We start from the raw sequence: 17549 nt of genomic DNA on the forward strand, positions 1-17549 counted from the left end.
TTATGTCTGATGACTGCTAGGATAGTTTTTAACACCCTCCTCCCCCATGACCCTTGAATGGAGTAAATGAGTATAGGAAATGAATAAATTATTTTTTAACCCTATAATATTATTATTGTATTGGACTCCATAAAATAGTATACAAATAATGAATGTTTATGAGTTCCATTGAAAAAAAATGTAAAAACATTCATTATTAAATATTAACTAGCACCATCAATTAGCTCTATCAAATCATCGCCCATGACACTGTGTACTTCCTCAGTGCAGTGAGAAAAATCATATCAGAAATTAGTCCAGCTTTTCATTCTAACTTCCTCCTAACACCTCTTCATACCTCCAGACAGCTTACAGCGCAATGGATTTGTTGTGTGTGTGTGTGTGAGTGAGTGTGAGTGAGTGCACACGCGCATGGGCATGTGTGTGCGCAGAGTGCAATGGTACCAAATGTATGTAACCAAATTTGAATGCTAAATGGAACCAAATTGCACTCTAAATGCAATGCAACACAAATGGGATGAATAATCTATGTGACATACAAAGTACCAATCAAATGACAAGGATCCACTCAGCCGTTATGTAATAACAGGTTACCGTGTTTTTGCATTTGACATACTGTAAATGGCTTAGATACATTTGAAATTTTAACCCTTATTCCTCACTAGACAGTTGCATTTTGCTCAGCTCCAGGCTGTAAAAATAGTTCAGGAAAGGACCAATATGCAGAGATTGTTCACCTTTGACAAATTTGGCCAATTGTGTAATTTTGCAGTGGGTTCAACAACATATTACTATGTGTTTGTAATACATCTTCCTGAGTGCTCCCTTCCATATATTTCATGTCACATTTGTTTGTTTGCATTCTAACAGTTACACAGTTTTTAAAAGTTTTACAAAGCTGAAGAAGTAGAAAACAGGAAATCAAAGCAAGAAAAAAAAAAATCCATCACACTGCAGAACCACCCTGGATTGCCACCCACATAAGCACCCACCAACATAAGCACCCACCCACAGAAGCAGACAACCAGTCCATACCCACCTCTCAAAAGTACCCATGCCTCTAACCCAGCCAGGTTAAAGGTAAGCAGCCCCTTGACCTCCTCCAGCCACTGAGGTCTTGAACATGAAGGCATTTGTATGCCCAGGGAATTGCACCACATGGCCAAAATGTTGGAGCTCATACTCTTGTCACCATGCCAGTGTCACTTGCCACCATGCAAGTGACATTGTGTAGAGTGGATTGTCAGCTCTGTCAAGCAGATAAGGCAACGACTGGATGTGTTTAGTACTAGGTCTCTTTGGAGGATTCTTTGTGTCCAATGAGTGGTTGCTTAGGTAAACTGAGACGAGGAGTATTGCTCTCTCTTGTATTGCTCACATCTCTCTGCGCAAACAAAAATGTGCTCTGTGATAATTAAATGTATTTCCATGTTTGTTGTAATCCACATGAACACAATGCTGGTTATGTTTTTGCTCTCTCAACATCTCTATTTATCTCAGTTCAGCTTGCCACAGGACACAGAGCAGCAACAAATTTTACTTGTGCACACATATTAAACAAATCATGGGACCAGATTGTATCTTGTGCACCCGCAGGAGCAGTTCAGGCATTTGGTGTTGTATAATGTGGCCTCACTATCTTTCCTGGAGCTCTGTAGCATCCAAGTTGCTCTGACGCACAACTCCTTTGCTGTAGCATTGTAAGAAGTTAACATATTATTGCAACAATGTTGTAAAAAGTTAACTTATTATTATAACTGTTAACTGGTGGAACGCTGAACCATATCTTTTGGCATTAACATGAAATCATAACAGTGAGAATGCCTTATAAATGGATTTGCATCAGAAATTTCTTGATATTTCTCCCGCCTTATGTGCTTGTTGATTTTTATTTTTTTCTTTGAAATCACTGTTTCTGCTCCTCTGTCTTACAGGCATTTTGACCTTCTTTTTTCAGAGTCTGCCTGAGATCTGCTTCTGGGCATATAATAACAGTACTTTGTATTGCTTTCTATCAGCATCATAATATGATTGAGCCATGAGTCAGACGCCTTCAGACGCCTGCCGCTGACGCTGCCGAGCGCAAAGCAAGCATTGTAACCCCTGCTCTATTGTTCTTACCGCAGCAGAACACATTCTATCTACAAGTCATCTGATTGGACTGAATTCCTCACATGCTCATTTAGTGTGGAGATAAATGAGAAGCAATTATCACATACACCATATGTGTGCAGAAAAAGGAAAATATAAAGAGGGAGACTTTTTCTCCATTTTGACAGAGTGTGTTGCCATGATGCTAACGTAAAGCCGATGCTGTAGAAATGATTGTGTAATGGAAAGAAGCTTATTTGAGTGAATCCTTGCCAAATTCCCAGAGATGGATAATTGTCCGCTATTTGCCAGAGTCAGATTTGAACATAGATACACACCGTACAAAGTGGTGGGCACAGCTAACCAAAAAGTTAGCTTTGATAATTGCTGATCCGCTAACTGAAAAGTTAACTTTTATAACGCTAAACCGATAAACTGCAAAATACCTGAGCACAAGTTACAGCTAGCCGCTTACTTTTCGTACTGTCGGCTACTGATTAGCCAGTTTCGAGTTTAAGCACCGCCGAGGCTTCTGAGTAAAATCAAAAGCGATCACAAACCCCAAAACAAACAAAGAGGCAGAGCTTCTGTCTTATGTAGTCAGACAGCATTTCAGCAAGTGTGTCTGTTAAAGCTCAAAACCTTCAGAATTTAGCATATTCCTTTAAAAGATATGCCATATATGTAATATTTTCTCTCTGTAAATATGACAGAGGTACCGTTAATATCAATAAACTGTCCAGAATTAGTTGTTTATGACTAAAACCATGACTCCTCAACACTGTCCGCTGATGGTTTTCAAAATTAGCTGAAAAGCTAATCTGCTAACAAAAAAGTTAGCTTCACTAATAGTGCTTAGCAGATTAGCGGACCTGTGACAGGCGTTGCATTTTGAATGGTAGTGGCACACAGGTCCTCCAAGATGGACAAAACACTAGTACAGTTGACCTTGAGGACAGATGAGACACTGCACAATCTACACAGCACAATATAAATGTACAAGTCATAATATTCGTAAGTTGATAATGGTGTTTCTGACTGTATATGAATTCATCATATGAACTCATTATGAAGTCATTCATTCCAGCTAACCACAAATATTTTGCTAAACAATACATTGTTTAAATCATCCACCTACAGTAGTGTTCAGAATAATAGTAGTGCTAAGTGACTAAAAAGATTAATCCAGGTTTTGAGTATATTTCTTATTGTTACATGGGAAACAAGGTACCAGTAGATTCAGTAGATTCTCACAAATCCAACAAGACCAAGCATGCATGATATGCACACTCTTAAGGCTATGACATTGGGCTATTATTAAAACAAAAATTAGAAAAGGGGGTGTTCACAATAGTAGTAGTGTCACATTCAGTCAGTGAGTTTGTCAATTTTGTGGAACAAACAGGTGTGAATCAGGTGTCCCCTATTTAAGGATGAAGCCAGCACCTGTTGAACATGCTTTTCTCTTTGAAAGCCTGAGGAAAATGGGACGTTCAAGACATTGTTCAGAAGAACAGCATAGTTTGATTAAAAAGTTGATTGGAGAGGGGAAAGCTTATATGCAGGTGCTAAAATTTATAGGCTGTTCATCTACAATGATCTCCAATGCTTTAAAATGGACAAAAAAAAAACAGAGACGCGTGGAAGATAATGGAAAACAACCATCAAAATGGCTAGAAGAACAAGCAGAATGACAAAGGCTCACCCATTGATTAGCTCCAGGATGATCAAAGACAGTCTGGAGTTACCTGTAAGTGCTGTGACAGTTAGAAGACGCCTGTGTGAAGCTAATTTATTTGCAAGAATCCCCCGCAAAGTCCCTCTGTTAAATAAAAGACGTGTAGAAGAGGTTACAATTTGCCAAAGAACACATCAACTGGCCTAAAGAGAAATGGAGGAATATTTTGTGGACTGATGAGAGTAAAATTGTTCTTTTTGGGTCTGGACTGATGAGAGTAAAATTGTTCTTTTTGGTTCTAAAGGCCGCAGACAGTTTTTGAGACGACCCCCAAACTCTGAATTCAAGCCACAGTTCACAGTGAAGACAGTGAAGCATGGTGGTGCAAGCATCATGATATGGGCATGTTTCTCCTACTATGGTGTTGGGCCTATATATCGCATACCAGGTATCATGGATCAGTTTGGATATGTCAGAATACTTGAAGAGGTCATGTTGCCTTATGCTGAAGAGGACATGCCCTTGAAATGGGTGTTTCAACAAGACAATGACCCCAAGCACACTAGTAAACGAGCAAAATCTTGGTTCCAAACCAACAAAATTAATGTCTCGCAGATGTGAAGAAATCATGAAAAACTCTGGTTATACAACTAAATACTAGTTTAGTGATTCACAGGATTGCTAAAAAAAAGCAGTTTGAACATAACAGTTTTGAGTTTGTAGCGTCAACAGCAGATGCTACTATTATTGTGAACACCCCCTTTTCTACTTTTTTTTTTTACTAATAGCCCAATTTCATAGCCTTAAGAGTGTGCATATCATGAATGCTTGGTCTTGTTGGATTTGTGAGAATCTACTGAATCTACTGGTACCTTGTTTCCCATGTAACAATAAGAAATATACTCAAAACCTGGACTAATCTTTTTAGTCACATAACACTAGTATTATTCTGAACTCTACTGTGTATATATACGAGGTCTATTAGGTAATAAACCGACCCTTTTATTTTTTTTTTTTAACGATATGGATTTGAATGTCGTGCGATTACACCAATCATGCTTGAATCCTCGTGCGCATGTGTGAGTTTTTTCACGCATGTCGGTGACGTCATTTCCCTGTAGGCAGGCCTTGAGTGAGATGTGGTCCCGTCCTCTCGGCTGATTTCCTTTGTTTCACACGCTGCTCGAGACGGCGCGCGTTGCTTTATCAAAAATTTTTCTGGACCTGTGAGGAATATCCGAGTGGACACTATTCGAGAAATTAAGCTGGTTTTTGGTGAAAAGTTTAACGGCTGATGAGAGATTATGGGGTGTTTCTGTCGCTGTAAGGACTTCCCATGGAGCAGGACGTCGTGCAGCGCTTCCATGTGCCGTCATCAGCCTGTTTCGACCTGAAAACATCCTAATTTAAGGCTTACTTCACCCAGGACGTTGTGAGAGAACAGAGAAGATTCAGAAGAGGCCGGCATGAGGACTTTATGTGGACATTCCACTGTTTAAGGACATTTTGTAATGAAAGACGTGCGCGCAAATTCGCGAGTCGTCACGGAAACGACTTGGCGAATTTGCGCGCACGCCGAGTCGTTTCCGTGACGACTTGGCGAATCTGTGTGCACCGCAACAGGAAAAACACCTCCGTGTTGAAAACCATTTGTAAAATTCAGGCGGCTTTTGATGGCTTTCAACAAGTGAGTAACTGAGAAATTGTTTAACAGCTTGGGCATGTTCCAACTTGCCCATTAAGGTTTCCAACGGAGGTGTTTTTCCTGTCGCGACCCCCCGCGGTCGGGTCCGGCCCGATGTGCGACTCTGCCCGCACGTTCTTTCATTACAAAATGTCCGTTAACAATGGAATGTCCGAATAAACTCCTCATGCCGACTTCTTCTGAAAGTTCTCTGTTCTCTGACGACTTACTGGGTCAACAGAGCCTGAAATGTGGAAGTTTTCAACTTGAAACTGTGAGACACTGCCGCCTCGAAGCGCAAATCGCCGTCAGGCACCGTGGGCCGTCCTTACGGCGACACTACCAGACCAAAATCTCTCATCAGCCGTTAAAATTTTTACCGAAAACCAGCTGAATTTATTGAATGGTGTCCACTCAGTTGTGCCTTACAGTTTTGAAAAAATTTTGATCAAACAAAGCAGCAGTCTCTGAGCCATTCCTAAACAATGAAAAAAACGACGAGAGGGTGGGCGACTCCTCACTCAAAGACTGCCCACAGGCGAATGACGTAACCGACAGGCGTGAAAAAACTCTCGCATGCCCACGAGGGTTCAAGCATGTCTGATGTAAACACACGTGATTCAAATCCATATGGTTTTTGAAAAAAATAATAAGGTCGGATACTTTTCTAATAGACCTCGTATACGAGGTCTGTGAGAAAACTATCCGACCTTTTTATTTATTTTTTTCAAAAACTATATGGATTTGAATCATGTGCGCTTGCACCAGACAAGCTTGAACCTTCGTACGCATGCGTGAGTTTTTTCACGCCTGTCAGTTGCATCATTTGCCTGTGGGCAGGCTTTGAGTCAGCACTGGTCCACCCCCCCTCGTCGGATTTTTATTTTCAGGGAAATGGCTGAGAGGCTGCCGCTTTGCTCCATGAATTTTTTTTCAGACACTGTTAGAGACAGCCAGTTGGAAACGATTCGAAAGATTCAGATGGATTTCGGTGAAGATCCTGTCGGCGTCACATGGATTAAGGAGTGTTAAAACCTTTTTAAAGACGGCCCACAGCGGCGGAGGGCGCGCGGCGCACCGAGCGGCCATCGACAGGCTGAAATGACCAGATCATTTCTAAACTGAACGCTGTGTTATCCGGGACATCGTGTGACTACCACAGAAATGGCAAGAGAGCTGGACATAGCACTTTTGCAGCACATTCCACTGTTACAGGAGATTTTGTAATGAAAGACGTGCGGAGGATTTCGCTCAAAAAAAAAAAAAAAACGCTCAACAAAAACACAGCTCCGTGTTGGAAACCATTCGTAAGATTCAGGCGGCTTTCAGTGGCTTTTCAGTTGAGTGAGTACCCGAGAAATTGTTTAACAGCTGGGCATGTTCCAACTTGTCCTGTGAGACTTCCAACACGGAGGTGTTGTTTGTCCAGCGGCTGTGAGCGGCTGTGTCCCGACGCGCGAATCCGTCCGCACGTTTTTCATTACAAAATCTCCTTTAACAATGGAATGTGCCGATAAAGTGCTGATCCCGACCTCTTCTGAAACTTCTCTGCTAGTCACATGACGTCCTGCATCAACAGAGCCTTAAATTTGGAAGTGATCTGCTCGTTCCAGCCTGTCGATGGCCGCTCGGGGCGCGGTGCGCCCTCTGCCGCCGTGGGCCATGTTTAATCCAGTTTTAATGGTCCTTAATCCGTGTGATACTGACAGAATCTTCACCGAAATCCATCTGAATCTTTCGAATGGTTTCCAACTGGCTGTCTCTAACAGTTTCTGAAAAAAATTTCATGGAGCAAAGCGGCAGCCTCTCAGCCATTTCCCTGACAATAAAAATCCGACGAGGGGGGTGGACCAGTGCTCACTTAAACCCTGCCCACAGGTGAATGATGCAACCGACAGGCGTGAAAAAACTCATGCATGCGCACAAAGGTTCAAGCTTGTCTGATGCAAGCGCACATGATTCAAATCCATATAGTTTTTGAAAAAAATAAAAAGGTCAGATACTTTTCTAACAGACCTTGTATATATATATATATATATATATATATATATATATATATATATATATATATATATATATATATATAAAGAGACCTCTGATGTTGTGCCTAGAATCTGATGGAGCCACTCCACTCTTCCAATATGGGGGTTATGGCTCCTAGTGTTCCTATTATCACTGGGACTACTATTATTCTGAACACTACTGTATGCTCCTTGGTTGATGAGATACACATGAAAAAAAAACTGTTGTTAGGACCGTGTTTTCCTTGTCCTTTGACCAAGCTACTACAATCTAATTAGCTCTCGATAAGTAAGTCCTTTCGGCTGCTTCCTTGTTTGCACTCAGGGTCGCCACAGCAAATCCAAGGTGGATCTGCATGTTGATTTGGCACAGGTTTTACACCAGATGCCCTTCCTGACACAACTCCATATTAGCGACAACAAGACCCTGCTTATGTGGCTTCGTCGGCGCACAGGGTAAAAATCAACAAAAATTTGAAGGAGCATCAGACCTCGTAACCTTTGGCTTTATTTAAGCACACACAGAGATTAAGTGGGTTCAGCGTATAGTGGCAGGGTGAAAGAGGCAAGCTGGGACAATGTATACAGACAGACTCAACCAAGTAGCTGGAATAGTGTACAGTGGGGGCCACCATCCCTGATCATGAGTCAGATGTAACATTTTCTATTGATTTTCAGCACCCATCTGGTTTGTTAATTAGCAGAGGGTGGAGCAGGGAGGGTTAGAAACCATACAGGGCAGGTGATGACCAGGAGCAGGGTCACTGACCCCCATTGTACAGGATCCTTTGTGCACTTACAAAATTCTAACAGAGCTGAAATGCTTTGGAATTTGAAGGTCCAGAGAGAAAAACAGGTACTGGCCAATCAACTAGACAGAGTGGTGGTTGACAAGGAGCAGACACTTTGAGATAAACAGTCACTGACATTCAAAGTTTGGTAGAAATCAACGAACAGAGCTGAGAAGAGTAACCTTGGCCTCAGTGATTGACCTTTGGCAAATTTGACCTCACCTGGGCAATTCCAGAACTCTAGTCCATATGTGTGCTGAGTATGTTGGAGACTAGAGTGACAAACTTCATTTTTGACCTTTGACCCCAGTGATTGACCATTGCCATATTTGACATTTCTGGAGCAACTGCAGAATCCACTTCTGTATATGTGCCAAGTTTGATGTAAATCAGAGCGAATGTGTTGACCTGTGATGCCAGTAACCTTGACCTTTTCCAAACCAAACCCTTTAGGGCAGTTCCAGACTCAGGCTTCATCCACATTACAAGTTTGGTGGAAATTAGCCCAAGGACTACGGAGGAGTCAAGGAACAAACAGATTAAGGTTCCTCAAATTCTCATGTGATATTAACATTTCAGCACACTTAAAAGGGTGATTTTTAAAATGTCTGCTTGATAGTGAGTCTGGGCTATCAGAGTGCCACATTCAGGTGCATTATCTCGCATTCAGCTCATGTCTGCACCATTTCCTCCTCTTTATGCTCTGGTTCAAAGGGATACGCTACATCAGAGAGCTCATGTGAGTTCTTCGTTGCAGTTGTCACTTCCCGGCAGTCTGTTGAATTTGGAATTAGCATTACAACAGTTCATCTCTTACTATGTTCAAAACATGCAGAATGGCAAGTGCAGTCCCTTTAAAGAGTACTATTTGAGGAATCATTTGCATGACCATCATGAAAACAGATGAATTCAGAACATCTAGAAGCATGTCAAGGAAAATCCATCAGACCACTCTGAAACAATTTGTCCATTTACCCAAGAATCACTGTACATGTTGCAATTGATTAATCATTAACAGTTACCTTCTTCTTCTCTCTCATGTGGACATGGGATGAGTTTGAGCATTGGTGTGTGGGAGTGTTGACAGCAAGCACATCCTGGATAATGTCACATTAGCATACTTCTAACACCACGCTGTCACTCACTGTAAAATAGCAGACATACCTGTAGAGTCCGCGCCGTTCTGACACACAAATATGCCTCTAATGTAATCAAGAGTCAGCCATGTGTTTCACCACAGCGGCTGACACAACTGCCCCGTGCAACTCAGCGGGCTCCGAGTTGAGAGGATAGATGCATTAGCCGTAATGGAATACAATAGGTATTGTTCAGCCAAGTAAAACCACAATGCAGCAAAAGTGCACATTTTCAGCAGAAACCACGTAAAGTTAGGCGTTAGGTGTGAACGCTGCAATATTAAAGTCTGACAGCTGGAGTACTACTGCCATCGCTGCTCAAACAAGCAATTCGGAGTTTAAAAAAATGCTTTTCAGGAATATTTTAGACAGCTGAGAAACAAAGAGGCTGAAGGACAAGTAGTCGCGCCAGATCCAGCGCAGTCACCCAAAACCTCATCCTGTTAGAGACTGAGCACAGCTAAAGCCACTCGCTCCATGATGGTATGACGCACACAGCTCTGCACGTTTTCCCATCTGTTTGAGGCAGAGCTAAATGGTAAATGGACTGCATTTACATAGCGCTTTTCCATCTGCATCAGATGCTCAAAGCGCTTTACAATAATGCCTCACATTCACCCTGATTTGAGGGTGCTGCCATACAATGCGCTCACTACACCGGGAGCAAGTAGGGGAATAAGGACCTTTCTCAAGGGCCCTTTGTGATTTTACAGTCAGGCTGGGATTTTAAGCAAGGTTCCTCTGGTCTCAAGCCCAAAGCTTAACCCTCTGGGGTCGACGCCATCGTATATGACGGCTGGGACCAAGCTTTACTAAATTATAAATAACTTTTTAATGATATGAGATAGAAACTTACTTTTTTTTGCTGAAAAGTTAACTCCACGGACGTTCGATCCACCGTCGGCCATCTTTGTACTCCTCATAGAAGCTGTGTGATGACGTGCGCAATGTCATTGTCCAATCGGAATTGGTTCACCGTCACATGGTTTTCCAATATCCAATCATAGGGCAGATTTACCTCACGTGATAAACCAAAGATCATTTTCAGGAGTAACTCCTCCAGTGCGCCCTGCGCCATTACGTACAGCGAAAGTGAAAGCAGACGTAGAGCCTCGCATGACAGTCTCACGTGCTCAAACAAAGTGTGTAACTATCAGGATTGCTCCTCTAGTTTGCATTTGAATGTTACTGGATTACTCTGTGGCTCTCTCCCTCTGGTGTAAAGCACTGTTTACCATATCAATGGGGTGAGGGAGAGGGGCCGCTCCGCAGACTGGAGCATAAATGCATTGACCATTTTGTATATATTGTTCAAAATGTGCATTTGTTTATTGTTTGAACTTTTTTTGTTGTACAGTCTTTCACACAAGACCTCAGATTACCTTTATAAAGTGTCAAAACAGTTGCTTATTATAGTTTGCTGTGTGTTTTGAATAAATGTGTGTGGAAAATTATTTTTTGCTTTACTTTTTCCTTTGTTATTTTTGATTGTAAACCTTTATTACACTTATAAGACACAACAAAAGCATATTTATTATGAAAGCACAGGTTGTCCTGAAAAAAAGAGACATAAAACTTGATTGTGGGATGCAGGGAAAGCTGTTAACAGCCATAATAAAACATTTATGCCAGCCGAGTGAACTGTACAAAAAATGCCCTTGGACCCCAAAGGGTTAACCACTAGACCATCACCTCCCCTACTAGACCATCACCTCCCCTGAGCTCCATTGTCAATAATAAAAATAAAAGTACTGTGTGCAAAATCTACAGTTATATTCCATGTTTGATTAGTTAGTGAGCCAAGTGTGAACACAGACCTCAGATATGATGGAATAGATGTTAAGATTGAGTGTTTATGTGGCTAAAAACAAACATGGAAATACATTTGTTAAGCAAATAAGAAATGCTTGTTTTTAGAGAGAAAGAGCCACATATACCATCACACTGACTTTTCAAATTATATGTCACAAGCATGCAAAAAGATTTCAGTTGCAATTTAAAAAATGCAGTATCCTCGACCATATGAGCATGTACTTTTTAACAGTGTCTGCAGGAGGACATGTACCTTTTGAAAAGACCAGAAGTTACCTTTGACCGTGTGTGATGTGTAAATTGTAGATTTACACTGAAACGCAGTGTTTCCAAGCGGATTCCGCCATGTTGGATTATCATCTGTGAGATGTCATGTAAATCACTCCAGAGGTGTTATGAGGTTACAAAAACAGCATTTTCCATTTTAGAAGTGTTTATTTCTCACTTATTTTTACATAATATATGAGAGACGCATTAGATTTACACAAACACAGCGGTTTCAGAGCAAATTCCACCATGGTGGATTAGCAACCAGAGAGAGACCAGCCAGTGACATCACAGTGTCTCACTACTCTGATTGGATGTTACCATGTCCTTCCGAGAACCCAGACCCCCCTCCCCCAAAAGCGGATTTGCATGATTCATGCTGTCAGCCATGAGCATAACAATAGGAAACAGAATGTGACCTTTTGACCTCTTAAAATAGGTCAAGGTTATTCATCTTTGAACTTCTCCAGAGTGTGTGTCCCAGAAATGTTCCCTGTGAATTTGAAGACCCTGGCTGTAATAAGACTGGACTTATGCTGAGCACAGACAGCCAGATAGCATGTCATATGACTCCAATGCTCTGGCATGCCGTACACAGCAGGTACATTTTAACTGAAAAAATGCTCGATTTAACACACACGCAGTGTGCGTTTGCCCGTTTGGATTGTAATTAAAGTCCACCCTCACCAGCCGCTACTACATAGTAAGTAAAGTGTGATGCTTACTACCTGAGTACCATGTGAACTGTGAAAATGAGGGCTCCAGTGAGCAGGTTGTGATCTAATACATAAGGCTGACTGTGTGTGTGTGTTTACACATGCACGTTTTCAGCCTAAGGACCCCAGTTACCTCCCCCTTGGTTCCCCCAGTCACCATAGCAAGTTTGGTGTAAACTGCTTAATTACTGTGGCTGTGCATAGGGAACACACACTCATACACGGTCAGCTTTATATGCTTATCTGTCTGGAATTTGAAGTCCCACAGGACCTTCGCCCTGTCATTCACAACCACCTTTGGTGGCGTCTCCCATTGGGACTTCTAATCCGTATGTGGCACAGATGTTCCTGTACACAATTCTCTCAGTGTAGATAGATACTTAATTGATCTCACAGAGGAGAAATTCACATGTTGGTGGGTGCAAGTAGAGGGGGTGGAGGGGAGGTGATGGTCTAGTGGTTAAGGTGTTGGGCTTGAGTCCAGAAGATCATGGGTTCAAATCCCCGCCTGACTGGAAAATCACTAAGGGCCCTTGGGCAAGGCCTTTAATCCCCGGTGTGCGCCTTGTGTGGCAGCACCCTGACATCGGGGTGAATGTGAGGCATAATTGTAAAGCGCGTTGAGCATCTGATGCAGATATAAATGCAGTCCATTTACCATTTTAGAGGAAAATGTTCATCGAACAGCGTGTACAAGGATAAGCAATAATAATACTTGTAACAAATGAGGTAGAAATAGAATATATATATATATATATATATATATATATACACACACACGCACTCATACGTGTTCACACAGCTCGCAGTGAAGACAGTGAAGCATGGTGGTGCAAGCATCATAATATGGGCATGTTTCTCCTACTATGGTGTTGGGCCTATATATCACATACCAGGTGTCATGGATCAGTTTGGATATGTCAGAATACTTAAAGAGGTCATGTTGCCTTATGCTGAAGAGGACATGCCCTTGATATGGGTGTTTCAACAAGACAATGACCCCAAGCACACTAGTAAACGAGCAAAATCTTGGTTCCAAACCAACAAAATTAATGCCTTGCAGATGTGAAGAAATCATGAAAAACTATGGTTATACAACTAAATACTAGTTTAGTGATTCACAGGATTGCTAAAAAAAGCATTTTGAACATAATAGTTTTGAGTTTGTAGCGTCAACATCAGATGCTACTATTATTGTGAACACCCCCTTTTCTACTTTTTTTTACTAATAGCCCAATTTCATAGCCTTAAGAGTGTGCATATCATGAATGCTTGGTCTTGTTGGATTTGTGAGAATCTACTGAATCTACTGGTACCTTGTTTCCCATGTAACAATAAGAAATATACTCAAAACCTGGATTAATCTTTTTAGTCACATAGCACTACTATTATTCTGAACTCTACTGTGTATATATACGAGGTCTATTAGGTAATAAACCGACCCTTTTATTTTATTTTTTTAACTATATGGATTTGAATGACGTGCGATTACACCAATCATGCTTGAACCCTCGTGCGCATGCGTGAATTTTTTCACGCCTGTCGGTGACGTCATTTCCCTGTGGGCAGGCCTTGAGTGAGATGTGGCCCCGTCCTCTCGGCTGAATTCCTTTGTTTCACACGCTGCTCGAGACGGCGCGCATTGCTTTATCAAAATTTTTTCTGGACCTGTGAGGAATATCCGAGTGGATACTATTCGAGCTGGTTTTCGGTGAAAAGTTTAACGGCTGATGAGAGATTATGGGGTGTTTCTGTCGCTGTAAGGACTTCCCATGGAGCAGGACGTCGTGCAGCGCTTCCAGGCGCTGTCGTCGGCCTGTTTCAACCTGAAAACATCCTAATTTAAGGCTTAATTCACCCAGGACGTCGTGAGAGAACAGAGAAGATTCAGAAGCAACAAAATTAATGCCTCACAGATGTGAAGAAAACATAAAAAAAAACTGTGGTTATACAACTAAATACTAGTTTAGTGATTCACAGGATTGCTAAAAAAGCTATTTGAACATAATAGTTTTGAGTTTGTAGCGTCAACAGCAGATGCTACTATTATTGTGAACACCCGCTTTTTTTAGCCCAATTTCATAGCCTTAAGAGTGCATATCACGATTGCTTGGTCTTGTTGGATTTGTGAGAATCTACTGAATCTACTGGTACCTTGTTTCCCATGTAACAATAAGAAATATACTCAAAACCTGGATTAATCTTTTTAGTCACATAGCACTACTATTATTCTGAACACTACTGTATGTGAAATGGAGTTTAGATGTGATAAGGTGACATTAGTGCAGGGATTTGTAGATGATTTGTTATTGCACATGATTTGTGGACATATTATTTCCATGTGGTTATTTCACAATGTTATTGTACAGTCTGACAGCAGCAGGGAGGAACGACCTGCGATATTGTTCCTTCTTGCACTGAGGGTGCCTCAGTCTGTCACTGAACGACCTGGTCAGCTCCACTACAGTCCAGTGCAGAGGGTGAGAGGAGTTGTTCATGATGGATTTGAACTTGGTTAACACCCTCCTCTCTGCCACCTCCTCCAGAGACTCCAGAGGACAGCCCAGGACAGAGCTGGCCTTCCTGACCAGCTTGTTCAGTCTCTTTCTCTACCGCTCTGTGCTGCCCGGGGCCCAACAGATGACAGCATAGAGGAGAGCTGAGGCTATGACAGAGTTGTAGAAGGTCTTAAGCAGAGGCCTGCTCACTCCAAAGGATCTCAGTCTCCTCAGGAGGTGGAGGCGACTCTGACCTTTTTTGTACAGGGTGTTGGTGTTGTGAGTCCAGTCCAGTTTGCTGTTGAGGTGAACACCCAGGTATTTGAGACTGTCCACAGTCTTTATGTCCTCCCCCTGGATGTTCACTGGTGGATGAGGTGGTGGTTTCCTCCTGACGTCGATCACCATATCCTTCGTCTTACTGGTGTTGAGACACAAGTGGTTGCGCTCACACCAGTCCACGAAGTCTGTGATGACCGACCGGTACTCCAGCTCGTTCCCCTCAGACACGCGACCCACAATGACGGAGTCATCAGAGAACTTCTGTGGGTGGCAGCTGTCCGTGTTGTAGGTGAAGTCTGAGGTGTAGAGGGTGAAGAGGAAAGGCGAGAGGACGGTGCCCTGGGGGCCGTGGTGCTGCACCTTACCACCTCAGACTGACAGCCGCGCAGCTGCACGTAATGCGAGTGGTCAGTGAGGTAGTCGATGGTCCAGGCAGCGAGGTGTCCATCCACACCTGTGTCTTCCAGTTTCCTCCTCACCAGTGCCGATCTGATAGCGTTAAAAGCGCTGGAGAAATCAAAGAACATGACTCTCACAGCGCTCCCGCCGGTCTCCAGGTGGGTGAGCACTCGTTGCAGTAGGTAGATGACAGCGTCATCTACCCCGATGTTGGGCCTGTAGGCGAACTGCAGTGGGTCCCGGGTGTCGCTCACCACAGTGCGGAGATGAGACAGAACGAGCCGTTCCATGGTCTTCATGAGGTGGGAGGTCAGGGCAACTGGTCTGTAGTAGGCCAGTTCCTTGGCGTGCGGTGTTTTGGGAACCGGGACCACACAGGAGGTGTCCCAGCTGCAATCTTACATCCTGCTACTATGTGCTGGACTGCTTATGGGGCACATTTTCACAGCCTGCAACTTGGGTCCTGTCGGCTGTGGTAGACTTCTGCCTCTATGGATCTGGTGCTTAGGGCTTGTTCTTGTGCTGCCATGATCAAAGCCTCTGTGTTGTCCTTTAGTCCAGCCTTTTCTAGACACTGGTATATCTTCTTGATGTCAGCCACTTCCTCTATCTGTTGATGGTACAGCCCAGGGAGGGGCTTGGTCTTCCATGTTATCTCCTCCTGTTCTTTATCACCGTCTGTCTTCAGCTGTCTGAGGCATTCTTATAGCAGCTGATCTCAAGGGCCCATCTTTGTTTTCTATTCAAGGATGCTCCTGGTCTCATGCTGGATTGTGGCTCTGACACGCTCTAATCCTCGCCCTCCCTCCTTGCATTGCTCATAGGGCCTCAGGGTACTGCACTTTGGGTGGAAACCTTCACAGTTGTGATTGAAGTGGCAGTCCCATCTGACAACAACATCAGAAAGAATAAGCACAAGAAAATAAAGAACTAGCAAGGGCTGAAGGAGCAACTGGAGCACATGTAGAAGGTAAAGTCCAAAGTGGTCCCAGTGATAATAGGAACACTACGAGCCGTAACCCCCATTTTGGAAGAGTGGCTCCATCAGATTCTAGATCAGAGTCTCTTTATATATATATATATATATATATATATATATATATATATATATATATATATATATATATATATATATATATATATAAAGAGACATCTGATGTTGTGTGTGTGTATATATGTGTGGCTAGTTCAAATAATTGTTTAAAGTCAATTCAATGGTTATTATAAAACACTGATGTGAAGTTCTCTTGGTCACATGACCTTTTCACCTTGATGGACCTTGAAAGCTCAAACTCATTTTGAATGGCCATTTTGAGAAATTGGGTCAACATACACATATCGTGACTAAACACTAAAATGAAGTCATGTCAACTTTCTATTGGTCACATGACCTTTTGACCTTAACTGACCATAGAATGTCAAACTTGTCTAGAATGGCCATTTTTATGGACTTGGATTAAGGTGCATATATCACAACTATCGAACACTAATATGAAGGCATCCATCACCTTTATATACGGGTCACATGACCCTTTAACCTTGACTAATGTTGAAATGTCAAACACATCTACAATGGCAATTTGAGAAACATATGGGTACTATTAAACACTAATATGAAGTCATACATCACCTTTCTGTCGGCCACATGGTGTTTTGACCTTGAAAAACTAAACTAATTTAGAATGCCCATTTTCAACAATTGGTTAATGATGTGCCTTTGGTTACTATTGAATATTAATATGAAGAATATGTCTCACCTTTGTATTGGTTACATAACATTTGACCTTGAAAACTTAAACTCAATGTCATCACTGTTTAATTCAATTATTTTTGGAGCCAATATGAATTAAACATGGTGGAAGGGGGTGTTTGTTCCTCAAGAATTAACTCAGAATCAAATGTTACTGCACGACTGAACCACTAAGAACGCAGATGTCCAAGTGCTTAAATCTGCTTGTTTCAAGTGTGGAAGGTTCCCAGATCAAACCCACCCCTGTCCATTCTCCATGTAATATGGAGTTGGTGCAAAACATCTGCCAAATTAGCATGCAGATTCACCTCTGCTCTGCTGTGGCGACCCTGAGTAGGGTAAAAACCAAAGGAGCAGCAAAGGGACTTGCATACTTACACAATAACAATGAATTTTCATGTGTGTCAAAGATGTTGGGTTAGTT

General features: G+C 42.3%; 1 long non-coding RNA gene across 1 annotated transcript; it reads right to left on the reverse strand.

Annotated features, from left to right (window-relative positions):
* Nucleotides 1-9926: 9926 nt before the first annotated feature.
* Nucleotides 9927-17180, reverse strand: LOC117517730. The gene is made up of 3 exons (XR_004562814.1): nucleotides 17169-17180; nucleotides 16941-16942; nucleotides 9927-10147 (listed from the first exon to the last, which is right to left on the reverse strand). It is a non-coding gene; the product is annotated as an uncharacterized LOC117517730 (long non-coding RNA).
* Between the last annotated feature and the right edge of the window lie 369 nt (nucleotides 17181-17549).

Source organism: Thalassophryne amazonica, chromosome 9, assembly GCF_902500255.1.
Source record: "Thalassophryne amazonica chromosome 9, fThaAma1.1, whole genome shotgun sequence".
Taxonomy (NCBI): Eukaryota; Metazoa; Chordata; class Actinopteri; order Batrachoidiformes; family Batrachoididae; genus Thalassophryne; species Thalassophryne amazonica.